This window comes from Thalassophryne amazonica, unplaced genomic scaffold, assembly GCF_902500255.1.
Source record: "Thalassophryne amazonica unplaced genomic scaffold, fThaAma1.1, whole genome shotgun sequence".
In the NCBI taxonomy this organism is placed as follows: Eukaryota; Metazoa; Chordata; class Actinopteri; order Batrachoidiformes; family Batrachoididae; genus Thalassophryne; species Thalassophryne amazonica.
In genome coordinates this window covers 1,031-10,099 of record NW_022986236.1, presented here as the reverse complement: position 1 = coordinate 10,099, position 9,069 = coordinate 1,031, and positions in this window count along the sequence as shown.

Here is a 9,069-nt window from a genome sequence, read left to right as displayed (position 1 = left end):
GTCCAAATCTTTGGCCACACTCAGAACAGAGAAATGATTTTTGCCCTGTATGAATTATCATGTGTCTGTTCAGGTTGCTCTTTTGTCCAAATCTTTTTCCACATTCAGAACAGGTAATTGCTTTTTGTGCTGTCTGAATTCTCATGTGTTTGTTGAGAGTACCTTTCTGTTTCTGTACTTTACTCTGTTCAGAACGGCTAAATTGTTTTCTGCTTTGACTCTCCTTTTGTTGCTTCGAGTTCTTCATGTGACCAGATGCTTTTCCATATTTAGAGGCTTTAAATTGTTTCTCATCAGTGTTGGAGAACGAACAAACAATACTGGTATATTTTCGACAGTTAAAACTGGACTGATGTTCTCTGGTCTGTTTCCAGTCATCACTGTCATCAGTCTCAGTTCCAGATCTGTCTGAACTCCTGCCACTGGTATCTGGCTGTAAATGACTGTTTGGACCCGAGTTGCTGGCTGGTTGTGGTCCTCCATCGTCCTCTCCATCAGCTTCTGCTGTCAGTGTTCTGTGTACAGATGAGCTGCTGGCTATAGGCTCAGCCTCTGTGCTCTCATCACTTCGGTTTTGATGAAGCTGTGATGACTCTGGTTTTTCATCATCATTTTCACTCTTCACAGGGACAGCAGTGAAACCAAACTTGGTGAGATCTGCCTCCCCCAGCTGCTGAATCTGCTCTCCCTGCCCACTTATCCACAGCTGCTCTTCTTCTTTAATGTCCTCCTGGTCAACACTCAGATTCCATTCCTGGTGTTCAGGGAGAGTTTCTTCTTTAATCACCAACAATGGCTGCATGTCTGTAAAGAAACAAATTAACAATAAATGTTAGAACAACACTCATTAAAATAAAGAAGCAGAGTGGTGAGTCTGACCTGATGACATTAAGTTATTGCACTGATGGAACTGATAAAGTGAAAATGTACATCAAGATTTGTTTTAAATTTCACAAATTTTAATTCATGTCTTTTTCTTTGACAACTGACTATTGTAATGTTTTATTTTATGATTGGCTGCAAAATACTATAGGATGCCTCCAGATGGTACACATACTTCTGCTAAGTTTTGAGGAAAGCAGTAGGTTGATCACAGTCATTCTGGCTTCCCTTCACTGGCTCCATGTGATTCAAAGAGCAGATTTCAGGGTTTTGTAGCTGGCATACAGTATAAGGCTCTAAACGGTCATGAACTCCATGAACAACTTCTGTCGGGTCTTCGTCATCTGTTCCTGCTGCCTCAGGATGGGAGATCAAAGGTATCACCTTAGCATGAGAGTCCTGAGACACTTGATAAGGGGGAGGTGCCCCCAATTTGTTATCCAGGGCAGTGATGATGGATCTGAGACACAAATGTCTTATACAGGGGATGCTGCAACATCCACAAAAGACCAGCACTGTCACAGCTATAGTCAAGGAAATCAGAATTGATGCTACTAGTCCTTTCCACTTGCCAAAAGGTTTATCAAACCATATTATTCAGTGGGTTTTTAACCCCAGAATTTTCAGCCAATTCCTCAGAGAGCATCCTCAGTCCAGTCCGGGCTCTAGAAACTGATTCGTCAGAGCAGTGTTGTTTGGGTTGTACAGCACTCTTGGCCAAACATGTGGCATACTTCTCCTTTTTGGCTAGAACAAAGTCTAGAGCCAACCTGTTTTGGTAAGCCAGCAATGAAGTGGCTGCTAGTTGTTCAGTCACAGAGTCTCTGGTCAGATTATTCAATCTTTGCAGACTGAAATGAATGTAATTGAGCCTGTCCACATTCTTGTTTATGGTAGACGACCAACAGATTGTTGGTGCAAAAATGTTTGCAAATGTACAGACGTGAGTGAAAAGACCTGAACCCCTGGCTCAACAGCGTTAGCAGCAATGGGTAAAAGGCAAACAAGCATTTTTATTTTTTATTTCCTCTTAAAAGTAAAAATATCCTCACTTTAAAGATTAAAATTATGGGTCTATTTTCCTTAATATTTATGTGTATTAGTGCACACTTAAGTGACTGCACAGTTTATCATTTACAGTTTCGTGTTAATAAAGCACTTAAAGCTTCACGTATGATGAAATGCTTTTTTTTTTCAAAATTAAATATAGTACTCCTTGGGCGGTGGTCGTCCTTTTTCATTTCTGCAAGGTGGCAACCTTAGTTTTATATAACGCCTAAAATAGATCCTTGTCACTTGATATTTTATTAATTTATAAACAAGAGAAAAGGGCCATACATTTTGGTGTCCATCAGTGGTCCATTGAGGTCAAGAGGTTCCAAACAGTTCAACACAAACTTTAAACAGCAATCCAATCCAATCCAAAGTTGTTTGTCCTGGAGCGTGAACACCTCTGAGCTGCTGAAAAAGGCCCAGCAGAGACTGCACTTTCTGACGGTGCTCAGGAAGAACATCAATTTCAATTTAATTAGCTTATAATGCGCCAAATCACAGCAAGAGCCACCTCAAAGCACCTCACACGGAGCAATTCAACATAAAAATTTAAATAAATAAATAATGAATAAAAAAACATTTCAAATACATAATTAAAAACAAAAGTAAAAGAACAAAACATTTTTAAAAAAAACTATTCATAAGAAAGAGAATCAAAATAGGTTTTCAGTCTTGACTTAAAAATGTCTATGGACTCTGACTGCCTCACGGTCTCAGGAAGACTGTTCCACAGGGTGGGTGCAGGATGAGAAAAGGCCCTTTGACCTGCTGACTTCTTCTTCACCCTGGGAATACAGAGAAGTCCTGCATCCTGTGACCGCAAAACCCGGGACGACATATAAAGTTCCACCAGATCAGCCAAAAAAGATGGTGCCAGTCCATGAACAACTTTATAGGTCAATAACAAAACCTTAAAATCTGCCAGTGCAAGGATGCCATAATGGGTGTGATATGTCCAGACCTTCTGCTACGTGTCAAAAGTCTGGCGGCAGCCTTCTGAACCAGCTGAAGACCCTTAATGCTGGACTGTGGTAATCCTGAAAATAAAACATTACAATAATCTAATCTAGAAGAAACAAAAGCATGGATCAGGGTCTCAGCATCAGCCATAGACAGGATGGGGCGGATCCTTGCTATATTTCGCAGATGGAAAAAGCAGTCCTCGTAACATCCCTGATGTTACGGTCAAAAGACAGCGTGGGATCAAAACTTACCCCAAGGTTCCTCATTTTGTCCATATAATGTAAGACACATGGACCCAAGCCAAGGACCGGCTGGTCAAACTGATGCCGATGTCTCGCTGGACCAAGAACCATAATTTCAGTCTTATCAAAGTTTAAAAGTAGGAAGTTTACTAGACATCCAACTTCTCACTGATAGAAGACAGTCCTCCAGGGATTTTATGGGAGTGAGATTTTCTGCAGTTATCGGCATATACAACTGAGTATCATCAGCGTAACAATGAAAGGCAATCCCACAGAGACTGCTGGTGTCCTTTTACCAGTGCCCCACAGAGAGCAGTCTGACATATTGTATATGTATGTGGTACACCAGCTGCACAGTGGGTCAGAGAAAAGCGCTCCAGAGGGTCATCAACACGGCCCAGAAGATCATCAAAAAGTGTCCAAAATATCAACGTAAACTTGTGCATTTATTGATGATGTAATGACAGCCATCTCCCCAGTGCCTTTACCTGACATGCAGCCCCATATCATCAATGACTGTGGAAATTTACATGTTCTCTTCAGGCAGTCATCTTTATAAATCTCATTGGAACGGCACCAAACAAAAGTTCCAGCATCATCACCTTGCCCAATGCAGATTCGAGATTCATCACTGAATATGACTTTCGTCCAGTCATCCACAGTCCACGATTGCTTTTCCTTAGCCCATTGTAAACTTGTTTTTTTCTGTTTAGGTGTTAATGATGGCTTTCATTTAAGCTTTTCTGTATGTAAATCCCATTTCCTTTAGGCGGTTTCTTACAGTTCGGTCACAGACGTTGACTCCAGTTTCCTCCCATTTGTTCCTCATTTGTTTTTGTGTGCATTTTCAAATTTTGAGACATATTGCTTAAGTTTTCTGTCCTTGACGCTTTGATGTCTTCCTTGGTCTACCAGTATGTTTGCCTTAACAACCTTCCCATGTTGTTGTATTTGGTCCAGAGTTTAGACACAGCTGACTGTGAACAACCAACATATTTTGCAACATTGTGTGATGATTTACCCTTCTTTTAAGAGTTTGATAATCCTCTCCTTTGTTTCAATTGACATCTCTCATGTTGGAGCCATGATTCATATCAGTCCACTTGGTGCAATAGCTCTCCAAGGTGTGATCACTCCTTTTTAGATGCACACTAATGAGCAGATCTGATTTGATGCAGGTGTTAGTTTTGGGGATGAAAATTTACAGGGTGATTCCATAATTTTTTTCCTCAGAATTGAGTGAGTTCGTTTTTTTCCTCTGCTTGGTCTAAAAAAGTAACCGTTACTGACTGCCACAATTTTTTTTTCCTGATTTCTTATAGTGTTTCTTAAAGCCAGAAAGTTGCCATTTTTAATGACTTTAGTTTTGTGGCATGTCTGTGATCTGCTTTTTTTCTACAAAATTAAACAACTGAATGAACCATCCTCCGAGGCCGGTGATTCCATAATTTTTGTCAGGGGTTGTATATTAGCATTAAATTCAAATAAGACAATCATATTAATTTTGGGGGAGTTACTGAAATCAGTTTTTGCTGTATCCCCAAAATATCCACTGTAACCCAACAGGGCAGCACAGTCTTGTTTGAACACCTATGTGATATTACGGGATTTGACGACATCTGGGGACAGTCGGCATGAACATAGCAGACAATCCCCAGACGGAGTGTGAGGGTTTCAGCACAAACCATTTAGCCCGGCTCGGTAAATTTAAAAGCATACTTGCTGTCACCTAGTGGACATGCCAGTTTAAGAAGTGCTGGTTTAAAGTAGTTTCCACTGAAACCCCCATCCTCCGAATGGTTTGTGCCGACACTCCTACACTCCGTCCAGGGAAACAGCGTCACTTCTAAAGGGAAAATGGCAAACTCTTGTTTTCGCCTTCAGTCACAGAGGCAGTCGTGAAAAGTGCAGTTCTCAGTGGAGAAGGGAAGACGAGGCAAATAGGAGAGGTTGTGTCGCTAAGTGTTAACCTACACAGCTAACCAGAGTAGCTACGGTCTCTTGCCTATATAACCACCTCAACTATATCAATCAATCAATTTTATTTATATAGCGCCAAATCACAACAAACAGTTGCCCCAAGGCGCTTTATATTGTAAGGCAAGGCCATACAATAATTATGTAAAACGACCCCCTGTGAGCAAGCACTTGGCTACAATAGGAAGGAAAAACTCCCTTTTAACAGGAAGAAACCTCCAGCAGAACCAGGCTCAGGGAGGGGCAGTCTTCTGCTGGGGGACTGGTTGGGGCTGAGGGAGAGAACCAGGAAAAAGACATGCTGTGGAGGGGAGCAGAGATCGATCACTATGATTAAATGCAGAGTGGTGCATACAGAGGCAAAAAGAGAAAGAAACAATGCATCATGGGAACCCCCCCGCAGTCTACGTCTATAGCAGCATAACTAAGGGATGGTTCAGGGTCACCTGATCCAGCCCTAACTATAAGCTTTAGCAAAAAGGAAAGTTTAAGCCTAATCTTAAAAAGTAGAGAGGGTGTCTGTCTCCCTGATCTGAATTGGGAGCTGGTTCCACAGGAGAGGAGCCTGAAAGCTGAAGGCTCTGCCTCCCATTCTACTCTTACAAACCCTAGGAACTACAAGTAAGCCTGCAGTCTGAGAGCGAAGCGCTCTATTGGGGTGATATGGTACTACGAGGTCCCTAAGATAAGATGGGACCTGATTATTCAAAACCTTATAAGTAAGAAGAAGAATTTTAAATTCTATTCTAGAATTAACAGGAAGCCAATGAAGAGAGGCCAATATGGGTGAGATATGCTCTCTCCTTCTAGTCCCTGTCAGTACTCTAGCTGCAGCATTTTGAATTAACTGAAGGCTTTTTAGGGAACTTTAGGACAACCTGATAATAATGAATTACAATAGTCCAGCCTAGAGGAAATAAATGCATGAATTAGTTTTTCAGCATCACTCTGAGACAAGACCTTTCTGATTTTAGAGATATTGCGTAAATGCAAAAAGGCAGTCCTACATATTTGTTTAATATGCGCTTTGAATGACATATCCTGATCAAAAATGACTCCAAGATTTCTCACAGTATTACTAGAGCTCAGGGTAATGCCATCCAGAGTAAGGATCTGGTAGACACCATGTTTCTAAGATTTGTGGGGCCAAGTACAATAACTTCAGTTTTATCTGAGTTTAAAAGCAGGAAATTAGAGGTCATCCATGTCTTTATGTCTGTAAGACAATCCTGCAGTTTAGCTAATTGGTGTGTGTACTCTGGCTTCATGGATAGATAAAGCTGGGTATCATCTGCGTAACATGAAAATTTAAGCAATACCGTCTAATAATACTGCCTAAGGGAAGCATGTATAAAGTGAATAAAATTGGTCTATCACAGAACCTTGTGGAACTCCATAATTAACTTTAGTCTGTGAAGAAGATTCCCCATTTACATGAACAAATTGTAATCTATTAGACAATATGATTCAAACCACCGCAACGCAGTGCCTTTAATACCTATGGCATGCTCTAATCTCTGTAATAAATTTTATGGTCAACAGTATCAAAGCAGCACTGAGGTCTAACAGAACAAGCACAGAGATGAGGTCCCACTGTCCGAGGCCATAAGAAGATCATTTGTAACCTTCACTAATGCTGTTTCTGTACTATGATGAATTCTAAAACCTGACTGAAACTCTTCAAATAGACCATTCCTCTGCAGATGATCAGTTAGCTGTTTTACAACTACCCTTCAAGAATTTTTGAGAGAAAAGAATGTTGGAGATTGGCCTATAATTAGCTAAGATAGCTGGGTCAAGTGATGGCTTTTTAAGTAATGGTTTAATTACTGCCTACCTTAAAGCCTGTGGTACCTAGCCACTAACAAGATAGATTGATCATATTTAAGATCGAAGCATTAAATATGGTAGGGCTTCCTTGAGCAGCCTTGTAGGAATGGGGTCTAATAAACATGTTGATGGTTTGGATGAAGTAACTAATGAAAATAACTCAGACAGAACAATCGGAGAGAAAGAGTCTAACCAAATACCGGCATCACTGAAAGCAGCCAAAGATAACGATACGTCTTTGGGATGGTTATGAGTAATTTTTTCTCTAATAGTTAAAATTTTGTTAGCAAAGAAAGTCATGAAGTCATTACTAGTTAAAGTTAATGGAATACTCAGCTCAATAGAGCTCTGACTCTTTGTCAGCCTGGCTACAGTGCTGAAAAGAAACCTGGGGTTCTTCTTATTTTCTTCAATTAGTGATGAGTAGAAAGATGTCCTAGCTTTACGGAGGGCTTTTTTATAGAGCAACAGACTCTTTTTCCAGGCTAAGTGAAGATCTTCTAAATTAGTGAGACGCCATTTCCTCTCCAACTTACGGGTTATCTGCTTTAAGCTACGAGTTTGTGAGTTATACCACGGAGTCAGGCACTTCTGATTTAAAGCTCTCTTTTTCAGAGGAGCTACAGCATCCAAAGTTGTCTTCAATGAGGATGTAAAACTACTGACGAGATACTCTATCTCACTTACAGAGTTTAGGTAGCTACTCTGCACTGTGTTGGTATATGGCATTAGAGAACATAAAGAAGGAATCATATCCTTAAACCTAGTTACAGCGCTTTCTGAAAGACTTCTAGTGTAATGAAACTTATTCCCCACTGCTGGGTAGTCCATCAGAGTAAATGTAAATGTTATTAAGAAATGATCAGACAGAAGGGAGTTTTCAGGGAATACTGTTAAGTCTTCTATTTCCATACCATAAGTCAGAACAAGATCTAAGATATGATTAAAGTGGTGGGTGGACTCATTTACTTTTTGAGCAAAGCCAATAGAGTCTAATAATAGATTAAATGCAGTGTTGAGGCTGTCATTCTCAGCATCTGTGTGGATGTTAAAATCGCCCACTATAATTATCTTATCTGAGCTAAGCACTAAGTCAGACAAAAGGTCTGAAAATTCACAGAGAAACTCACAGTAACGACCAGGTGGATGATAGATAATAACAAATAAAACTGTTTTTTGGGACTTCCAATTTGGATGGACAAGACTAAGAGTCATGCTTTCAAATGAATTAAAGCTCTGTCTGGGTTTTTGATTAATTAATAAGCTGGAATGGAAGATTGCTGCTAATCCTCCGCCCCGGCCCGTGCTACGAGCATTCTGACAGTTAGTGTGACTCGGGGCTGTTGACTCATTTAAACTAACATATTCATCCTGCTGTAACCAGGTTTCTGTAAGGCAGAATAAATCAATATGTTGATCAATTATTATATAATTTACCAACAGGGACTTAGAAGAGAGAGACCTAATGTTTAATAGACCACATTTAACTGTTTTAGTCTGTGGTGCAGTTGAAGGTGCTATATTATTTTTTCTTTTTGAATTTTTATGCTTAAATAGATTTTTGCTGGTTATTGGTAGTCTGGGAGCAGGCACCGTCTCTACGGGGATGGGGTAATGAGGGGATGGCAGGGGGAGAGAAGCTGCAGAGAGGTGTGTAAGACTACAACTCTGCTTCCTGGTCCCAACCCTGGATAGTCACGGTTTGGAGGATTTAAGAACATTGGCCAGATTTCTAGAAATGAGAGCTGCTCCATCCAAAGTGGGATGGATGCCGTCTCTCCTAACAAGACCAGGTTTTTCCCCAGAAGCTTTGCCAATTATCTATGAAGCCCACCTCATTTTTTGGACACCACTCAGACAGCCAGCAATTCAAGGAGAACATGCGGCTAAACATGTCACTCCCGGTCTGATTGGGGAGGGGCCCAGAGAAAACTACAGAGTCCGACATTGTTTTTGCAAAGTTACACACTGATTTAATGTTAATTTAGTGACCTCCGATTGGCGTAACCGGGTGTCATTACTGCCGACGTGAATTACAATCTTACCAAATTTACGCTTAGCCTTAGCCAGCAGTTTCAAATTTCCTTCAATGTCGCCTGCTCTGGCCCCCGGAAGACAATTG